This window comes from Haplochromis burtoni, unplaced genomic scaffold (genome assembly GCF_018398535.1).
Source record: "Haplochromis burtoni strain Fernald_Lab_line unplaced genomic scaffold, NCSU_Asbu1 Contig_176, whole genome shotgun sequence".
NCBI classification, from domain to species: domain Eukaryota; kingdom Metazoa; phylum Chordata; class Actinopteri; order Cichliformes; family Cichlidae; genus Haplochromis; species Haplochromis burtoni.
Window position 1 is genome coordinate 183,016 of NW_024582537.1, and position 21,517 is coordinate 204,532.

The 21,517-nt window shown below is 41.2% G+C and overlaps 1 protein-coding gene across 2 annotated transcripts in view; it reads right to left on the reverse strand.

The window, feature by feature from the left end:
- daam2 (dishevelled associated activator of morphogenesis 2) overlaps positions 1-21,517 on the reverse strand; it is a gene marked incomplete in the record, with an annotated part of 106,101 nt that overhangs the window by 68,786 nt on the left and 15,798 nt on the right. Inside the window, 1 exon segment of one of the 2 annotated variants that reach the window (XM_042225605.1) lies at positions 11,689-12,825. 2 annotated transcript variants of the gene reach the window in all.

Genomic DNA, 21,517 nt, shown 5'->3' on the forward strand with positions numbered 1-21,517 from the left:
ACGATAGCCGAGGTGACAATCCCAGAGTCCGCCACCGCTCAAATCAGGCGGGGACTGAACTTGGCTCAAGGTTAAAAATGAGCTATGTGCACCTATTCACCTCTAATATCTCCCATTCATTATTCTAGATCAGTTTGGATCATCCTATATAACAACCAAATCCTTTTTACACCCACTCTAAGAGTCACAATCCAAGCCAAAATCCCCTTAGTGATGTGATATATCCAATCTATACATATTATGTACATTATATACCAAATTCAAGAATGGTAAAATATGACTACATTAAAAAAAAAGTCCATCCATTCATTTGAAAGGTTCCTGGTTCAGTCCCTGGCTGCTCCAGTCTGCATGTCAAAGTATTCTTGGGCAAGATCCTGAACCCCAAGTTGCTTTATGCTTATCAGAGAATGAATGTTGGACAAAAAACAGAGAAAAAAGTGCTCGTATAAATGGGCGAGAATGGGTGAATGAGGCGCGTTGTATAAAATGCTTTGCATGCTCCAGTAGAGTAGGAAAGCCTTATATAAGAACCAGTCCAATTACCATGTTTCAAATTTAAGGTTTACCCAAAATGCACTTTTTCAAGCTTTCTCCAGTTATTATGTATGACATTCCACTTGCACTTACACACACCATGTGAACATAACTAAGATGCACAATAGGAAAAATATTTAAAATAGCCGAGTCCATATATTTTATAAACGAGGGATACTTCAACACGCTACACAACACATAATTCAAGGATAAACAACCTACTTTGAAGGACATCATGGAATGATATGTATAATTACAAAGAAAGCCACAGTTCTAAACATACAAACAATACCTGTAATACTCTGCCAGTAAAGTGTACAAAACAGAAGAGATGTTTTAGTCACCACACACTGGAACAGGAATATCCTCAAAATACTTCCATTTGTTGTGCAATTTGTGTCATGTCTGTACAGCTTTCAGCTCCACTGCCATTTTTTTAGATTGCTCCTTGGAAGCCCTGTTCAAACCACTTACACTGAGCACTCTGCAAGTTCACTGAGAGGAAAAAGCAACTTCTGTTTCAACCTGAAGAGTCCAGAGTTTTTTTAAGCCTGAAGGCAACACATGATGTGAGCCAGGAGCATGCTCATCACAGCATTGTGTACTGTAAAGGGGGAAACCGTCAATGTGGAGTTCTACTGCAACGTCTGAGGGGGAGCACTCACAAAAAATGTCCTGAAATGTGGTGGTGCCAGCTGTGAGTGCACTGAAACCTATTTTCTACCCACATCAACACAATCTTTGTTCACCACCTGCCCTATTAGCCATATTTTCCTCCCCGCAACTTCCTGAAAATGAAAATAAAATTGAATGATCACGTTTTGACATATCGGAGAAGCCCAAACACAACTGGACATGTAAAGGCTAGAAGAATAGTAGCTGTACAGAAAATGATCTTTACAAGCACTTTTTGATCACGCCTTATATGGACTTAGATGAGAATTCATAGTGGTGAGTTAGGAGGAAAAATGAGAGAGAACAGCACTTTAAAAAGGCAAGGTGGCAAAATTTGAATAAAGGCCCCATCAGGGAGATAAATCAAGGAGATTGGTTTACCTCAGACTGTAACAGTGACAGCTTGTTATCATTTTATTAGTATAAGATATAAGCACAGTGCCAAAGCTTTATTGTATGGAGTTAGTTATAGCTGCTGCCGACAGCTGGCCGAGCCTAATGGAAAAGAGGCCGCTCTACAGGGGTTTTAAAGCCATTCAGCAAAATGCACTGTCCAGTGTCTCTGTGTGCATTTCTATCTTCACTCTCCCACTGAGCCCCACGTGCAGCCAGTCTTCACTCAGCACCAGGTCTGCTGGCCTGCTTCCAGCCTGTGCCCCGGGAAAGTGGGCCAAGGAATCCAAACATTATATACACAGAAAAAATACTGTATATACTGTATGGCAAATACAAAGAACCAAGACTATACCCGTGACTATTTGTGTAACCTTTACTATGCTTTGTATGAAGGAGTCACCACACAAACAATCCAAATTGACCGTGTCCACTGCCATATGTGACCTGAGAGCCCTACTTCATCCCCCAGCTTTTCATTTCTTCACTCCCTGTCATCTCCCATTATTCCTCTCTTTCAGGGTGAACGGAGTCCTTTCATCAACCCCCCTCTGACAGTAACATCTGTCATTTGTCCTTGCCACTGCTCACCATCTACTCCATCCATCTTTAATCCCCATTTTCTGCTGTTCTGTTCCTTCCATTTAAATGCTTTCCATCCTTGACAAGCTGTTACTTCTGCCTGGGAGCATATCTCAATATGTACACTTTGCTTTCTTTCTGGGCAACAGTCGGGAAATGTTTAGCTTATTGCTTAGCTTATTAATGTATAGCTGAAAGGAAACGCAAACAACACAGCTTTAGAGGAGCTGGTAAGAATGAGGCTGCTTCTCTCTTGCTCTCAGTCTGTTTGTTGGTTTTGGTTTGAGTAGCTTGGTAGGAGAAGGCAGCCAATATGTAGCACAACTGGGAAGAAAGGAATATGTGAAACAGAAAAATATGAACTTTTTGGAGTGAATTATCTATTTAAATACATGGTTGGCTAAAAAGAAACATTATCATCTAACATTTATTTTCTTTTGCTGTGCTCCCTATTTTTATACCAGCTCCTATACATCCACATAAACACCTACCAGTGGAGTACCAACATGGATGCCCTGGACTTATGGGCATGTCGCTTAAAGCCACATCGCTGTCCCTGCAATTACAACTGAACAATTGAAACCTGAGCGGAAAGAATGGATAAAAATAAACTTAGAATAACCAAAAACTTGAAATACTATAATGATAAACTTTTACTATTAAGAAGATTATGAGAGTCCATATTCTTCTCTTGGAAACAGGTGAAGCTGTACCCAAAATGCCGACCCTAAATCACACGGAGACTTCCTAACACGCCTTTGCTCATCTCTGGGAAACAGATGCATGTATGGAAAAGGAAGCTTTCACTGAAGAGCAAATGGTTTGTGGACCTCTACGGACTCAAAACATCTGTGTCGAAATGGGAATAGTTGCGCAGAGATTTGTCACTGCTTGTCAAGATAGAGAATTTCTGTACGCACACAGCCATGTCTGTAAAAGTCATGAAAACAGACAAATTCTGCTGTATGCCATTTATATAGCCAGACACTCATGTAATAAAATCAAATATAAGATTCAAATGTAAGCAGACACTTTAAACCAAGAGATGTCAAGGAGAGTGAGAAACCTGCTCCCGTATCTCTGAAGGGTCTGAGCAGAAAGAGAGAGCTGGGAAGGAGACAAGGGAAGGAAAGACAGGAAGAAGGGAGGAAGAACGGAGATACTATTGCTGCCACTTCTCATTGAGCCTGCTACCTCATCCTTCATCCACAGTGTTAGGAAGTAGGTCAGTGGAAGAGGAGGACGAGGAGGAGGGGAACGCAGTGAGGAGAGACATGCTGCTGCTGCTGCAGGATTTTGTGTGTGTGCAGAAGACCGAAGAAGAGAAGCACTGGCTATCTGTGCAGAGATCAAACATCTGTGCCTGCATAATTTCATCCCTCTCCACAACATCTGCCAAACAACACAAAGCTGTTCGAACCAAATGCAAAATGAGATCGAAATCAAGATCTGTTTTTCACCCATTCCTCTTCCAAGCTGAATTATCCACTTACTCCGAGAGGTCATTTTTACTCTGCACAATACACACTCCTTAAAGATGCTACAGTGAGTTCCTGCAACTCTTTCATTCCCCTGTCATTCTTTTTTTTTTTCTCTATCCACCTTTACATCTGCATCTGCAAGTATCTTTGTCATTTGCTTGTGAACACATTGATGGATGCATTTGATGCATGAATTCTAGTTGAGATACTTAGAGAGAAAGAATGGAAGTCAAATGCGTTTTGGTGGAGGAGAAAAAAGCGACAATAAAACTAGTCGAGACAAATAACAAGCAGGATAGGCCATTGACTATGTTTTACAGAGGCAATGAATAAAAGATCAGAGGGAAGCGTGTGGTGCACATTTATGCTGCACACATATTGTTTCTGGGTCCCACAAATGAGGACCATTCCTTTGGGGTGCTGGGCCATGCAGGAGGCGGGCTTATGTAAGCCAGTACCAGGGATGGGAGAGCAGTGCCACGCTGGCACAGACAGGAACAAGATGAACCATTGACTGAAAAAGTGGCATTGTTGAAGCAAGCTGCAGGGACAGAGATGGCAAAGGTGGGATTAGGTTGGGGTTTTTTTCACTTTATGTCCTACTTGATGTAGTGACACCAATAAATGCTGAGGAACAGCCATGATTCAATTCAATTCCAGTGGCACTCTAATTACAATTTTAATTATAGAGTTTCCCAATTGGTGTTGGAAATGACATGCATCATCTACTGGGAGGTAGTAAACATGGCTCAATCAACCTCATCTTGATTACTTATCATAGTAAAGAAAGAAACCACTTGAGGTTAGCTCCAAGAACAATCGCCAAATGGGACGGCTGAACATAGAAAATCCTAAAATTCCATCTTTCTAAAAAAAGAAAAGACTTGGCTAGATAAGCAGAAATTAAGAAATCCTTACACTGGATTTCATGACAATGAAGAGCAAATGTTTGACAAAAGTCAACTGGACATGCAAACACAAAGTGTGATAATGCAACAGAAATCTTGTCCTGGCTGCATGTCTCCATATTTGTTGGTAGTCATATTTTCATACATAAAACTTGCATCTGTCCCTGTATATGGATGTGAACTATTCGTGTTGATTAATTTAACAGGAAGTAGCGATTCACCCCAGCCGCTGAAGACAATTAAGCCTTGGCTGTTGTTGCCCCAGACATGCCCTCTGCAGCATGCCCTGCTAACCCCTTTTACCGTCTGCCTGTTTGTCCTTTGATTCCTTTCTCCCCACACTAAAACCACTGGCTGCAAACCAAATCACCTGGGACACTGAAAATTCACTTTCTCAAGGATGTGGCCCACCCACGGCCCATGCTCCTGCCCCGGGGAGGGCATGTACACCACATACATCTTATTCTGTTAGAGTGAGGGGTTATGCTGTAATCATTTACTTAACAGTGACATATAAGCAGGAACCCCCCCACCCCCATTACAAGAGACATACATGCAAACATGTAAATGTAAGTTTGTTCTTTCTGCCAACAGAGATTAAAGTCATCTTATTAATGCATCACTTCCTCAATTACAGGCAGTTTAGCACCATGGGTGGTCAGATTATAGAAATAAATAATGATTAATCTGAAACAACTGGCTTGAATAACAGACAGGATCCACTGGTGATCTAAATAACGTAAACTGTAAATTAGAAATACACAGTTCACCACAGACATTGTGACATGCATTCCTGAAGCATGACATCACCCATCTAAATCCAGTTTAGAGCTCCATGGTTAGCAGAGCCTCACTTGACAAATGACCAGAGCTGACAGCGGAGGAGCTGCCATTATTTCACGGCACATTTGCATGCGCTGCATTCCTGTGCTTGTTCTGAAAGCACACATTCTGCGAGGGATTTCATGTTGGAAGGCCAACAGCGCTTTCATGAGAGTCTGTACACCGAGTGGCTTTCTCATGTGGACCTGGACAATGGGTCAGATTTGGTTGGAACAATTCTGCTGGGGCCCAATGGGGTAGGTTAGCGCAGTCTCCGTCAGAACACTGCAAGTGAATGTGCATCTGATCTTCAAGGGGACAGTTATTTTTAGCTATGACACCATGCTCTCCCTGTCCAGTATTAATGGCCTTTTCTATTAGGACGGTTGTCCTTAATTAGCATGTTTTGGGCTCTGAAGAAGTCACCTGACAGAGATAACCAAAGACATACCACCATGGAATTTAAAGATGGAGATTGCGCTGTATTTTTGGCTACAGAAAAGATTCACTCAGAGAGAAAGCTAGAAGCAACAGAATGACTAGTTTATTCTGAAACCAACAACAGAGTACACCCACCAACTGATTTAATTCACAGTTGGATATTTTCAGAACTTAGCAGGAAGTCCATGATTTTGGTCACCTTTTGACCACCTTTTTCCTTTTTTTAAAAAAAATTCTGGCTTTGTATAAAAGTGAATTCCAATCTGACTATCAGAGGGCACAGGGAAATAAAGAGTGACTTTTGATGACAACACAGTCTTCCTATATTTTCACTCACACAATACTGAAGCCAGATTCATGGACTCTACAATGTTACAGTCAAGCCTTGATCTACACATGGCCATCAAGAGTTTAAGGTCATTACAGATTAGGGTTGTCTGTGCTGGTATGCCTACGTGCATCTTTCAGGAAAGGACTTCAGAATCGGAAGATAGGAAACCCACCCTTCCCTTCACCCCCTACTAATTTAACTAATTCCTTCACAACCTTCTTGATTTCTTTGCTAAGTCCTCCCTTTAGTCACTTCCTTTCTGTCCTGCGATTAGATAAGGGAAGCTGCAAGACAGCTGATGACTGATTCAAAGATGTTATGTCTTCAGCCAGGACATACAGTGGTGTGAAAAAGAAAGGATTCTATGCAGTTATGTAAAAAGTGAACTACAACCCCATGATTCAGTGGCATGTAGACCCACCTTAAGCAGCAATCACTGAGGTTTGCACACATTTGTTTATGCATAGCTCTCTTAAGGTCCTGCCACAGCATTTGAACTGGACAGATTTGGAATTTCTGGAATCTACTGCAAGACCTTGATTCATTTATTTTTCAATTACTCTGCTTTATTATTTATTTTCTGCTGTATTTGTGTTTGGGATCATTGTCTTTTTGCATGACCCAATTTCAACAAAGCTTTAGCTGTCAAACAGATTGCCTCAAATTTGACTCTAGAATACTTTGGTATTCAGTAGAATGCCTGATCAAGTCAATGAATGCAAGATGAACATTTCCTGTGTCTGCACAACAAGCCCAAACTGTCAACCTTCCACCACTGTGCTTGACAGCTAGTATGATGTGCTGTGTTGTGATGTTTGCATTATGACCAAACATCTCCACTTTGGTCATTTTTGGCCCACTGCCTCAAAAGACTTCGTTTCTCACATGACTGTAGTGTGGCTCAAGACTGACTCACTGGGAAAATTCGTAGCGAATTAACACTTCTGAAACACATGACCCACAAGTACAAGGAATTTCATGGCCGCCCTCACATTTCTCACAATGGACGCAACAAACTAACAAAGATGGAACAACACAGAATAACACAAAGCAGGCATTTTTAAGTAGCTTCCATACAGTAACCCCCCAAGAAAACAAAGTACCTCCACTTAAACTGCCCACAACCACAATTATTATTAATTACTTTAATGGTTTGTGGTTAATAGTGTTGCTTAAATATTTCCAGACTGTCTCCAAGGCAAAAGCAATCAAATTTAGACAGAGGCATTTTTCATTTTATTTTGTTTACAAACAGCTCTGTCAGACAGCCAATGCAAGGATGGGGTAATTATATGGATTTGGCCCATGGTTATAGAGTCTTTACTGGTTATGTGTATGAACTTGACAGACCATCTTAGAGCAGCCTACGTTTTACATCTATATGTCAACTGAGGACTTGGATGCTGTTAATTGGTTATTCTAGACAATAGAATCGTCAGACTTTCCCATGGTGTCCTCATTGTGCCATTTTACCGATCAATCAGTCCATCACATTGTAAATTTTAATCTCTTTCTCTCAGAGGTCCTATTAGCTTCTAGCCTCATTGAAAACAAACATATAAGCATAGTTGGTTTTAACAAGGCCACGAGGCACAGTAACCCATCTCACCCATTAAGCGGAAATGCCTCAACTCAACCACTGGAAAAAGGGGAGGGGGTAGGAGATTTTTCCAATCCTCCAGGGATGTCATTAATAGCCATTTCATTTAGTCTGATTCATTAAAAAAAATGCAATTTCCTGATGCAAGGAACATTTATAACAGTGCAGGCCACATAAATTGCCAGGGGGTTGTTACAAGTGTGCTTTTAAATTGTTGCTTTAACCAAAACAAATCTAGCAGCTCCATAGAGCAGTGCAGGGCGCCCTTTAAGTACCCAACCATGTACAGTTCCAGTTTGAAGCAAATTATTAGAAACATGGTAAACCCCTTCACAGAAGCCACGAACCACAGACACGGGTTACATGAAAAAAAAAAGAAAAAAAAAAAAAGCTGAAATAAGAAGCCATCCAGCAACAGACATCTTGGGCCACGTTAACAAGGGATTAACACGACTTTGAAAGCCTGTCTGCACATTTTGGAGATTTGGTAGAGTAAAAGACTTTTTACGCTCAGTGTTTAATACCAAAAGGATAGCACTTACAAAATGATCAACCATGTCAACAAAGATGCAAGACTACATCAGGTACATCAGGTAACCCAAAAGTCCTGTCTTTTTTTACTGTTGGGTGTTCTGTACTAGAATTGCAACACTTTAGTTTAGCACCACAAACGTATATACTGGAAGAGTGCATCCTTTTCAAAGACATTTTTACAGTTTGCTTTTTCCCACCCTCAGGAAGACAAAACCAAAAAATGATAAAAATTAATGGAAAAATATCAAGGAAAAAAATAAAAACAGCAATGCACTGACACATTCATAGATACATTTATCCAGTCGCTCAACCCTGATTAGTAACTGTATTCTGCAAGACATCCACGTTGCACAAGGAAAAATCAGTCTGCCAGTTGTTTTGTGGGACTCAAACAATGCAGATGTTAATGTTGGCTCCGGGTGAAGGTTCTATCAAGCACAGAGGCCAGCAATAGAAAATACAGCCATGCTGTTGACCCATTTCTACAAAAAGCCAATGGGCACATCTCTGCTCGTCAAATAGACCGGATCACTGGGATATCTATGCTATTAATACTGGGAATGAGAAGAAAGTCAGCCACGCCACATTCCAAAGGCCTCGACATTCCCACATATTAACAGGGCTCAGAATGAAATCCAATACTTGGCATCCCTTCCCTTCAAACTCCAAAACGCCATCCTGCCATGTCAAATCGCTTTCTGATTTCATCTGGGAGGAACGTTCCAGAGTCACGAGCTCCCAGTCTAGCTAAAGACGTGTTATTATAAGTGGGAACAAAGTTGGCACTAGTAAAATCTTAGAGCTAGTTACCATGACTCTCAAGAGGGAAAAGATGCAGAAATTCTCAGAGACTGTGCTCCTCAAACACCCTGCAGTCTTGTCTTCTTGAGAGGATGAGCGATCTCCATCAGTAAAACAGAGAGATTGTTCTCTTGAACCAGTTTGTTTTCATACATGTTACAGCTCACAACTGCGCTCTCCGATTAAGTAGATGTGCCTTTGTCACCTTGCCACCTTGATCTGACTTCTCATGCTTTGCACTACAATGTGAATGGCTACTAATCTTGCCTGGGTGAGAGGTCAACAGCTGCAGCATAGAGGACATAGGGCTTCTGGGTAATGTCTGGAATGCTCCGCCGAGACAGTTATAGCAAAGAAGACAGGAACAGCTCTCCAAAGTGACGAGCACTTTTTAAAATAGCCTGTGGTAATACTGTACTGAACTGAAGCACTGTAAAGAGGAGATATGCTTACACATCATAAGCCCCAGAAAGTGTGTCACTGGCACAAATACAATAGCAGCATTTGACACACACTGTGTGGGGACTTCCAGTGAAGGGGAGAGAGGACCAGCAGCATTTTTCCTAAAATCTTCCAGGGTTCTGCCCCCCAGACACTGTAACTACTCTAATGTGAACGCAACATGAAGATGATCCTGGCCAAAAGATCAGATAGTTGACGTCCAAGCAACTTTACAGAGCTCATCTCTTTTTTCTCTCTGTCCCTATCCTAATGAGCAGGCCATTGAGCTGCCAGTCAGCAGCAGGGCTGAAGCGATAAAAGGCCAACCCTTGCTTAATAACTCCCCCTCACACTCCCTCTAAGCCTGAGAGAGCAGTTCATGCATCCGTAATGGTCGATAAAATATGAAAAGCCCCGAGAGCGCTGACGGCAGCAGAGGGTGTATATGTACACTTTCGTTAATGCTCTCCGGGCACGCTGAATCTTTTAGTACTGTCGCTCTGTTTGCCCCCCAGCGCACATGGATGTAGGAGGTCTTCCAGCAGACTGCAGAGTAAGCTTTTAATGTGGTGGAAATAAATATCATCTTGTTCACACTGCAAAAAGACATCAAAGAAAAACACACACGGCCCTTTGACTATATAAATGAGTTTTGCCTCTGGTTCAGTGACCTTAAAATGCAAAACACCAAAAGGGATGAATTACATGAGTGTTACAGAAATAACATGTGTCTCGTGTTTTTTCATATTGCTTTTACTGCTGCATTAGCTGTATAAAAGTCTCCAGAAAAGAAAACATCACTCTAAAATGCTATGTTATCTAGTTGGAAGATTTTCCATAAATAAAACTTATGCCTCAGTAAACCCTAACCCTCTTTACGTCCATCATATCACCAACAATCCATCTAAGGTTAGGGTCAAGTTTGTTTTAGCCACATGCCAAACAGCCGGTTTCAAATGACATCTTACATGTTCTGGGACAAGTTGTTTCTTGCAAGGTTCTCATTTTGAGTTTTCTATGAAATTTTTTTTTTTTTTTTTTTTAAAAAGGGGTAAACGTTCACCAAATCCCACACCTATGCCTAGTCCTAACCTTAACCTTGAGGGATGTTAAGAGACTAAGAAGGGATTCCTAATCAATTTCTTAGTTGGAAATTTGGACGGCTGGTGAATGAACTCACATGACCATGCTTTCAAAGCATGCAAAGGATTTACAGCTGACAGACGAGCCAAAAGAGTAAAGCTGGGTGTTTTCACCGCTCTGAGGGGCCATGTAGCCATGTACTGGCATCCCTTAAGGAAGCTTTGAAAGGACTGTCAGTTAAAAAGAACTGTCTTCCATACACACTCAGCCCCCAGTGTCTATAATGGGTTGCATGGGAGGAATATGGAATGGAAGATGACTGTGTGATTGATGAAGATGTGTGATCACTCATCATCTAGGTCCCAAAATAGCATCCATTTTACATATGATACTATCCCATCACCCTTCAGTCTTTTAAATGTGAACAATTCCCCTGAAATGTGCATTAGACATCTTGTAATGTGATTTGGTTGAAACTAAATGTTGATGTCTTCCAACTCACATCTGCAGCAGCAATAACACTGAACCTCCGATCATCCATGAAACTCCCAAAACTTCTAGAATCTCATGTCAAACTGAACCCAAAAGCATCACTATTAAGCCAAAACTGTTCCTTACACAGTGCAACAGCACACATGTGGGTACAGCAAGATGTCCTGTCAGCACCGTTGGAGAACGAGCCCAAACATCAAGACCGCATTCATTTCACAACCCAACTTTTGCTCCCGTTTATGAGCTATAAAGCCACTGTAGTGAAAAACGATTGTAAAATACTGCCCTTCCCTCCAATCACAACAGCACAAAATGTGGAAACTTTATCACAGGGGAACAGCAGCCCTTGTTGCCCACCAGGTCTTTTTTCCCCCTTCCTCTCTATGAGCACTCCTACCTGATGTTTATTTTATTGCCTGCAGAAATCTTCAAATTTTCCTGCCTGGACTAAGTAGCATGAGCATCTGTAGCCTGTCATGGGTGAACAAGACTACCGAATAGCTAATACTCACAATGACCGGGAAGGGTTAAGAGTATCAGTATCCAGATCAAGTATCGCCTACTTACCCACTTCAGACCGGTTGCACTAAGAGATGAACCGTCTCTGTGTTGCCTCACTAGCAAATGAAAAAAAAAGTTAGAAGAAAAATTTAAAGCAATCCCGCATCTTCTGCTTCTACGCAACCGTTTTTGCTTTTTGGAGCTTCATGACCAAATTCCATGGGTTTGCAGAGTTTGACAGACGCCGTTTAGTTTAGTCTGCTTCACCTCTCCGAGCTTCTGAGCTGAGCTCTAGATTTCAGCTGACTGTGCTGGGAGCTGAGCTGTTGACATTGTCCCCGCTCTCTCTCTCTCTCTCTCTCTCCCCTCCCTCTCCTGCTCTGTCTCTCTCGCTCTCTCACAGTCTCTCTGTCTTTGGATTACTAATCTACCTTCCCCTCCCCTTCTGGATTCCAGCTCCAGCATATGACAGCATCCATGTGGATGTCAGCTAAAATGTTATGGATTTTCAGTGAATATACCATACATGCATTTACCTTATACTATAGTATCTGTGCGTGTCTGTTATGAGAGGCCATGGGAGAGGGCAAGCTAAAAGGAAATGACCCTCAACGGCCTGTGCTTCCTATGCCTGCCCGCAATTCCAACTCCACCCAACACATTTAGGTCTAAATGAGCAGTCGATGTAGGGATATCACACACAGTACCCAAAGGAAACCTCTTTCCTGCCCCGTCCTCTCATCTTTAACACATGCATAAAAGCACACACGCCCATAAACTGATGTGCCAAATATGGCGTTGTCCATTAGGAATTACCCCTTTGACACAGACAGGAAAAGGATTTCCCTGTGATTTAGTCATCAGTGTTCATTGAGAAAAAGGTGAGTCAGAAACCTTGATACACAAAGATCTCTTGGCTTGGTCAAGTTCGCAGTATAAGCTCAGCCAAATGTAATGTGTGGAAGGGTGGAAAGGAGCTGAAGGGTGGGGAGGAAATCAGCTGGAGGGCCACACCACAGAGGGTTCAGAGAATTGGAGTTCAAGTATGTTACTTGTGATAACATGAGTGGCAAGAGAGTGCGAACAAAAACTTCAAGACACCGGAGACTTCCTGTGAAAGACAGAAACCATCATCTCTTCATCTCCACCCCTCCTTACACCCAAACCTTCAGCCAGACAAAATAAAACACCTATGCAGCAGTTTATCAGAGTTTATGGCCCTCCCACCCTGCCCTTTCCCATCACCAACTGTGCTTCCAATGCTTCTAGCACCAGATTAACACCAGAAAATAAAGTCAAAGACCACAAAAATCCAAGTTTCATTAATTTATCAGCAGGGGGCCACTCTTCTAATTGCAAAAAAAAAAAATAAATAAAATAATATTACATCTAACATTACATTTAGAAGCACTACAGCTAACTGGAAAATTTACCTCAACAAAACATCTGTATTGTATGCAGCATAATATCCATTTAGTAAACTATCATCGCTTGTAGAGATAATTATATGATAAACTATGGTATGCTTCATCACCACTGACAAGTCTGAGTATGAGCATTCTAAAGTGATCAATATGTCTGAAAAAACATTGACATGTCAATCGTGATCTTTAGACATCGACAGCTTCCTGACCACAACTGACTCATCAATACTATTGATGGGTCATGCAGACTGAGGTCATATGCCGTCGTCTTACCTTTCATGGGACTGCCTGTCTGCTGACCAAGTTGGAAAAGTATTGGCTTGTCTCTAATATTGACTTCAGTATAAATGCATGCATATACTGTAAATGAGAGCAAGTGACCACATTCTAAACAAGGACTGTTACTTGGGGGCCATTAGAGTATACCAAATACTTTTTTCCCCCAATCTATTTTTTCATTGTTTGATTTAGAAAAAAAAAAATCACATATTTAGATTTAGTGATAAAGGGCTAGCCTAGAGACCAGTCAGCAAAATGGACAAACATCTTGAGAAAGTTGAGGGTAAACAGGAATGTTTCCTCTGGATGAGTCCGACTCTACCAAAGGAAAAGGTCAATCGGGAGAGGTGTAATGTATCCATTACACCTCCAAACAGTTGCCTATTGGTTGCTGGCAATTACTGTGTGAAAATGGTTGAAAAAAGGTATATGGTGCTGCACTAAAACCTCCTTGTCATTGCTTTGGTCACTAGCAGATTGCTGTAGTCAAACATAATTTGAAATATGTCGGTTGTATCTAGAGACCAAAGCAATCAAAAGGAGTTCTTTTGTATAGTCAGCAACCATTTGTCTATCCCCTTGCGACCTGTGGTTGCAAAGGGTTCGCCATCCTGTCTCTAGGCCTACAGGACTGAACCCTTAGATACATTTTTGGCAATCAGCACATTTAAAATCCAGCACATTTGTTTTTTATACTTTTGGTATTATACTTTTATATTTATTTAGATTCATTTATTATGTTTATTATACTCTCTGTGACAGAACCACCACCCACTGAAACTATTGTTTAGACATTCACACACTCAAACTGGAGCCACTGATATTCTAAAGAGTGGAGAAAGGGGCAGTCACAATAACATTTATCATCTTTCTCGAGGGACAGAAGACAGATGACACCAAATTGCTGGCGGTAATGCTTGGGTGCATTCCTGAAGAAGCCCTGGGGACACATCCATTAACCCAGCTGAGCGCCAGAACCAGCTTGTTTCCATGATGTTCACTAGTGTCAAAGTGACATTAGTTTGCATCACTTCTCCATTCCGTCTCTCTCTTTCGCTCTCTCTCTCTCTAGAGGGTAACTTCTCCATCACCAAAATGAGGGAAGATAGCCTATTCCTCCGGGGTTATTTGGGCTAAGCAAAGGCTCCAGTATTGCTGAGTGTACCAGTAACCATTGTATCATCCATCACAGCCTGATAATTGACGCAAATGGAATGGGCCTGGCATGCATGTGATAAAAATCATGGTCTCTAAAAAAGAGAGAGGGTGAAAGATCCAACAAGCTCTCTATTCCATCTGTTCTCCTTTTCTTTGAGGGTTTGCTGATTTTCATTACCCCTGAATAGCACACATGTTACAGGAAGAAAGAAAAGAGGAGCTTAGACACTCATGTGTACCTCCACATTTACAAATGACTCCAGATCATAGCTTCTACTAACTTGGCTTCAGTAAACCTCACCCTGGGATATTCATATCAACTCAAGCAGGGTTAGGCTTTACCCACAGTGAATGGCAAATGTCATGACTGATAAACCAGCTCCAAAGAGAGAGGCGGGGAGCTTTCTCCTCCGCTGAGCTGTGTGCTGCCAAAAGACACACAGCTACCCCTAAAATCTGCCTGTCACTTGTCAGTCAGTTGGGCGAAACTTCTTGAGCTGCTTTCCAAATCAGTGATTCCCAATTAGGAGTACCCCAGGGAGTGGTAATGCATGACCAGGAGCTAATGGACAAATTATCTCAAGTATTGAAGGAAATCAACTGAATTAAAAATGAGATTTTAGCTCATTCAAGATAATTATAACTAAAGGAAATGAAGAAATTTGCATATTGAGGAATTTATAGAGATTGAAATGAGTAAAGGTTGATTCAAAAAAGGAACAGAGTAGTTGAAATCATTTGTCAAAAGTCTGTCTAACAATTAAAATCATAAGACACTGGTCTAAACCCTTCTGTGCCCGCTATATGGAGCATTCATGAAGTAATATTTTAAGAAAGAATTCACCATCATATTACAGAAACAGTCACAGCCTGGCTAACAAGTGCTAAATTTAGTCAGAAAGAAAAAAAGGGAACTTGGCACTTGGTGTTACGCTGGACGAAAGGTGAATGGAATATTGGACGAGAAGAAGTGGGTCACCCAAGGTGGTCTCCTCCAGGCTCATAAACCACACTTTCTCCTGCAGACCCCTCTAACGTGCAGCAGCAGTCAAACCTGATAACAGCCAGAGAAAAGCCTGTAAAGAGGCATTTGAAATTACAGATATTGGCATCAGGAGGACTCTTTCCAGGGTTGTCACTGAAGAGAAGTGGCTGGTGCAGCGCTCCAAGCCAGCAGCTGCCAGAGCTAACATGGCAAACGGTCATGCTTTACGATGTGTTGTTCCTTAATGTATTATTTAGGGCTTCTTTAGACCAGGCAGCTCTCATTTAACTGTATTTTGTTTAGGCGAGGAATTCCTTGTGACAGCACTTTGCACTTTCTTTCACACCCACGCAGAAATAAATTGCCCCTGAGAAAATACTTCTGCTGTTCAAAACCCTGAACTCTTGACAGCATAAATATGAGTGCACATTTTTATACATGGTGTAATTGTATGTTAGCTATAAATCATGATGCAGAGGAACGGTATACTATCCATCTTTCAAAAGCCTCTGCACAAAAGCAACCTAATCACAGCAAAGCAGTCAACCATAAATCTAACTTAAGTCACTTTGTTTTTATGGTGACATTTTTTCCTGCTCTTATTATTTATATCCCTGTTGCATGAATTCATGCTTTCTTCTTCTAGCTCGACTCTTTGTGGCTTTCCATCACAAATGTTTGACAATCCACCTGCTTTTACCAACTTCAAATGAGAGTAAACACGCTTTTTAACACAATTACTTCTCATTTGTACCAAGTGCTTTTTCCCCCCTCTGTGTTCTGCAAAAGCAGTCTGTATCTGAATGGCTCTTTTGTTTAAAAGGCAGACTGGGCAGGGTCAAAGGTCAACCAACTGCCTGCTTCCACAGTGGCTCTAGTGTCTGCTTGGATATGTGCCAGCTACATGCTGTCATGTTTAGACAATGGTCTAGCTTTCCACTGACTGACTCATGACAGCTTCATCATGTTAACCAGTGATGTAATACCTTGATCTCTGGGCATGAAGGCCGTCACTATTGGACTTTGAATAACTTATAAATTATGTCATAGTGTAACCATAATGAAATGCGCCAATGGCGCGTTTCTTCTTCTTGACTGGTTAACAATTTCAGCTGTTTACTCTGGAAATATGCGAATTTAAGCTGGTAGGTTAATTCACCTTTTGCATTTAATGTTTTTTTCCTTTTCCTTTTTTCCTTTTTAATTATTATTTTGTTTGTATAATTCTATTTGTGTTGTCTCAAATTTAACTCAAACTAACCAAGGATAGAAAGGACACTGCTAACTGGACCAGAGGAGAAGTAGAATTCTTGGAGCCATGGACATGCTGATTACCAGATGGATGCACTTTTTGAGTAGGGAGATCATTAGCCTTGCTATTTCTACTTTATCCAATTCCTAAGATGGGCAGGATGTTAAGCCCCAGTCTCACAGATTGAGACCAGCCAGTTACCCCCTGGCAGTCTATAATTTTTGCAACTTCCAGCAACCACTTACCAACCTCTCTGCAAATGCACTTTCCCCCCCCTTACCATCTGGTGTTGAAAACTCGTTTCTAGGTGTGACCAAGACTTTAGATATTGAAGTTTGGGTAAACAACATGGGAGACATCTATTTGCAAACCATTTGTGAATTTCTGGCAATAGCCACTCTCACACTGACGTCAGTGTGCAAGCAACACTTTGTCCCCCCAAAAAGCAAATGATTGGTTTCACGCTACAATCAATAGCCTGAAGACTGCTGAAGGCATTTATCAGATATTGCAATAAGTCACACATCTTATGACATCTTTATATAACAAGCTTGCAAAGTTTCCAAGTTAACATTGGAAGTCTGAGTAACACACACTGTATGAGTGAAATACAGTTCACTACGGAAAGATTTAGTTTAAAAAACACATCTGCTAACCCCAATGTGCTTTTATGTGACTATATTTCAAGTATATGTTAGCAGAAATCAGAAAAAACTTCTACCCCCTCTCTTACCTAGAAAGATGTACAGTCCATCTAAGCAACTTGCTTATAGTAAGTTGCTTATGTTGGTTTTTTTTTTTTTTGCTATCTTCTTCTGCTTCTTTTAAAATCTTTTTTAAAGTATTTGGTGCCAAACATCAGCTTATACGAGTCTATAGCAGTACAAGCAAATCTCTTCAATTTTAGAAATATGAGATGGAAAATACAAAGATGTATAAAAGGTCATGCTTTTAAGGCGGCTTCACTTCTCACAGCTCTTTTTTGCCAAAATGAGTCCAGGTGTGTGAACTGTAAAAGTGAGAATAGAGGCTGTCAGTAAAAAAGAATGACAAAAGAAGACAAGAAAGGCCTTTGCACTTTTTCCAGATGCTTCCATTTAAAATCTAATTTTATATATTCCTCTTGCTGTTATATTGGCAACATGGGGCTCTCCTCCTGTGGCTGTATGACATTACAATTTATCAAAATTCCTTATCCTGCCATTCATAAAAAAAAAAAAAAAAAAAAAAAAGCACAAATCTGACCACTCACTGAACCCAAAACTTCACCTTCACCTGAGCTGTTCCAGGTGCCTTAATGTCACTTCTTAGTATCCATTCAAAGCAACATAAATCAAGGCTTTTACACCCTTCAAACACAGGCCCATGTACGGCGGTGAATGTCAGAGTTATGTGAATGTAACCATAAGTCCAATTCTAAACAGTGCAGTTTAAGGGGTTGACCCCACAGACATACATGGTCACGACTGTCATAGTGTCTAGATAAAAACATCTGGGAGTCATCTGTTCCGCTAACAGAGGCCCCCTGTGAACAGGTGTGCGTCTGCATCCAAGGCCTCATACCCTTTTTTCTTGACCCTTCACCTCTAGTTAAGACTGGGAAACTCTTTGAACCCACTGGCAGCACTGGTCACAGACAGTGCTGTCTCATCAGCCAAGGTCACGTTGCATTGGACAGTGCAGTGATCACGTTAGCGCTTCAAACAAACAGAAAGCATGCTCCCATGTTTTAATTAGCTAATGATAGGTTGTGCCCAAGGAGCTGCAATGATTGGTGCACACATAAATCAAATACCGCTGTAATTATGTACTTGCATCATGCTGTGACAGCAAAAGCAACAACTGACCAAAACTTTGAAGCCAAAGTGACCAAGCAAGCATCCTCTCTCTAAAGATTTTAATCACAAACCAGAGGAAGTGGGTTGCCTAAAAATAGCCCACCAATTTTACTCTCAAAGCCTTTGGTCTGGGCTCGCCACGACGGCTCCAACAAAGCTACAGTTTACAGCGAGATCCGCAGCTGAGAATAAATGACATTTTTAAAACTTTTTCTCTCAGTCTTGCTTAATGTAATGCTTGGAATGACGCCCCAGCTGGGTGTTGCACTATACCACAGTGAAACCATCTTCCGAGCTCTCCCGGGATAAGAGAGTAATAACAAACACTTCCTGTTTATCACTACAGTAAGTTAGAACAGTCTGTTCTGAGCCACTGTTCATTCCAACACAAATAACAGTGGTTATCACGTCTTAATGTTTCAGAAAACAAGAAGCAACAGCAAATTTAAGAGGCAGCAGAACACCTGTCAACACATTCATGGGCAGATGAGGATAAAAGTTAGCAAGCACGGACCAGATTTTAAGGATTTTTCTTCACAAGCATCCAACAGGTCTATGTGGAGAACTATATAGCGTCAGTGAACCACACGTGCCTCATGCTCCATCCAACCACACAGTGACTCTCCCTGTCCAGCTGCCTCTTATATGGTGGGAAGGGTCGAACATGTTGTAACACTGATTTACTTCCCCCGCTAAATCAAGCAGCTCTTCCTTTGCAACATCCTGTCCCCCAGCTGAGAGGGGGCGCCGTAAAAGTTATCCTGCAGCGTACGGTCACATGGATTACACTGTTGTCCAGTGGGTTACATCCTTTAGCGGTTTAGATACCGAGGCAAAGGGTCCTTAAGATGCATGCATTCAGGGCTGGGTTGGGACTGTCCTGGTGCTTCGGCTGATAAGCAACACTCAGCCCTGTCCGCAGGAAGCTATGAGACATATATAAACAAGTGAGAGGAGATTACACCCAGGCTAAAATGATAGGAACCCAATCTTAATTTCTCAATCCATTCTATTTCCCATCTATGTCACAGCGGACAAAGACATATTGTGGCTGCAGAATAAACTTCTCACCCTACATACCCTCTCACTACAGCCTAAAACATTCAAATTCAATCTGGTACAAGCTGAAACCTATAAACAGTTGAATTAGTCATTTGTTTCTGTAGTAATGAATCACTGAGTCTACTATTAAGCCTGATTGAGCAACATACTGAAGCTTCAAAACTACAGCCAGTATTCAACATCCAAATCAGTGTTCAACCACAAAAATCCCAAATAGCCCATTAAATAGGAAACAGCAATCCAAAATTGTTTATTACACATCAATATTAATTATTATTAGTTATCCTGAGACACTGACATTTGATCTTGGTGCGTCACGACTATCATCTGGTGGGTGGAAAAAATTACAGGATCAATAACTTATGGTCAGGAGTTAATAAGGCGTAGCAGCATAATAACTAAATTATGGATACATCTTAATAGTGTGCGGTCACATAATGTGGTATGTGTGCAAGCTTTAGGAGTATAATAGCAATAATATTATGGCTTTACTTGTCTTACAGGATGCACTCACTTTTACTCTAACTTCATAATAATTCAGCATTTTTTCCTAAATGGTTATAACATGCAGAAATTATAAGTGATTTCTTAAAGTTATAATAACCTCTGATTATCCCTGAAGCTGAGTATAGTCTACAAGCCGTGTAGGTGTTTGGATTGAGTGAATGAACAGAGTGAGAATGAGTGTAGAATCGCGCGTGTGTATCTTGTTACTGCTGTGTGCACAAGAGAGACAATGTAAATATATATGCTATCACACCATGTGGTGCAGAGGGATGTTGAGAGAGCAGTGGTGAAAGGGAGTGTTGCTGAGGGGCTCCAGTATGCACCAACTGCCCGCACGAGGGCTAAATGATTGTGTTGATTAAAGCCAGCTGAGCCCGGGGTAGCTCCTGTAGCAGAAGACGCACGCACGGCCCCATGTGCCCATGAAATCCATCTGGTCACTCAGTAACACATGCTTACCATCGAGCGCTGCGTGCTTTATGTTCTGCAGCTAAAAGTGTACACAAACACACACCCAAACACCCGCCATGCTTATGAAATCAAGCTAACAAACAAGTCTTTCTCTACAATGCTCATCAGCTGTAATCTGCCCACTCTACACATAGACGCTGATTAGGACTTTCCAGTGATTAAATTCATTCCTTTTACTTGAAGAAAAAAAAAATGAGGCCACGTTCACTCTGAAGAATATGCAGTCCTTTCATACATTTCAATAGAGGCAGTTCTTCTATTCTAACAGGTTCCATGTTCGACAGAACAAATATATGATGGCTTTAGCGTTTAATTTTTTTGTAAACTATATTGTTTCCCCTGTATGTTCAACAACAAATCGTCACCAGGGACTTTTATTTGGTGTAAATCCCAGATAAAGGGATCAGGATGATTCTAAATACATGCTTGATGGATCACCTCGCAAACCCCTTTAATCCATGTTGGAATTACAAGCCTACAACCAGCTATTTTCATGTTAAAGTTGGTTGGGATAGAACGTTCATGTTTCAATGTTTACACTATCTTACCAGCTTTTTGAAGCCATATGCTGTATCAAGGACAACTTGAATGTCCAAATTCTCTGCACTGCATTTGGCAAGTGTTCAAATTGTTTCAAGCTTTTCACAATTTATAATTTGTTTCAAAATGTTAATAACTTCAAAAAGTCTGATAACTTTCCAAGTGGCCTTACTGGTGCAACCAACATGTTTCAAAGGGCACAACTTTTACTTTAGTACTTAATGAGTGCTTGCACACAAGTCATCATCTTCCATGCAAACAATGATTTTTAGATTTCTGAGGTCACCCAATTACAAGTTTTGCTGAGCAGTACAAGACACTTTTTTGTGTCCAGTTTCTCTTAGCAACTGCCAACATCACCCAACAGCTACTTACCAAC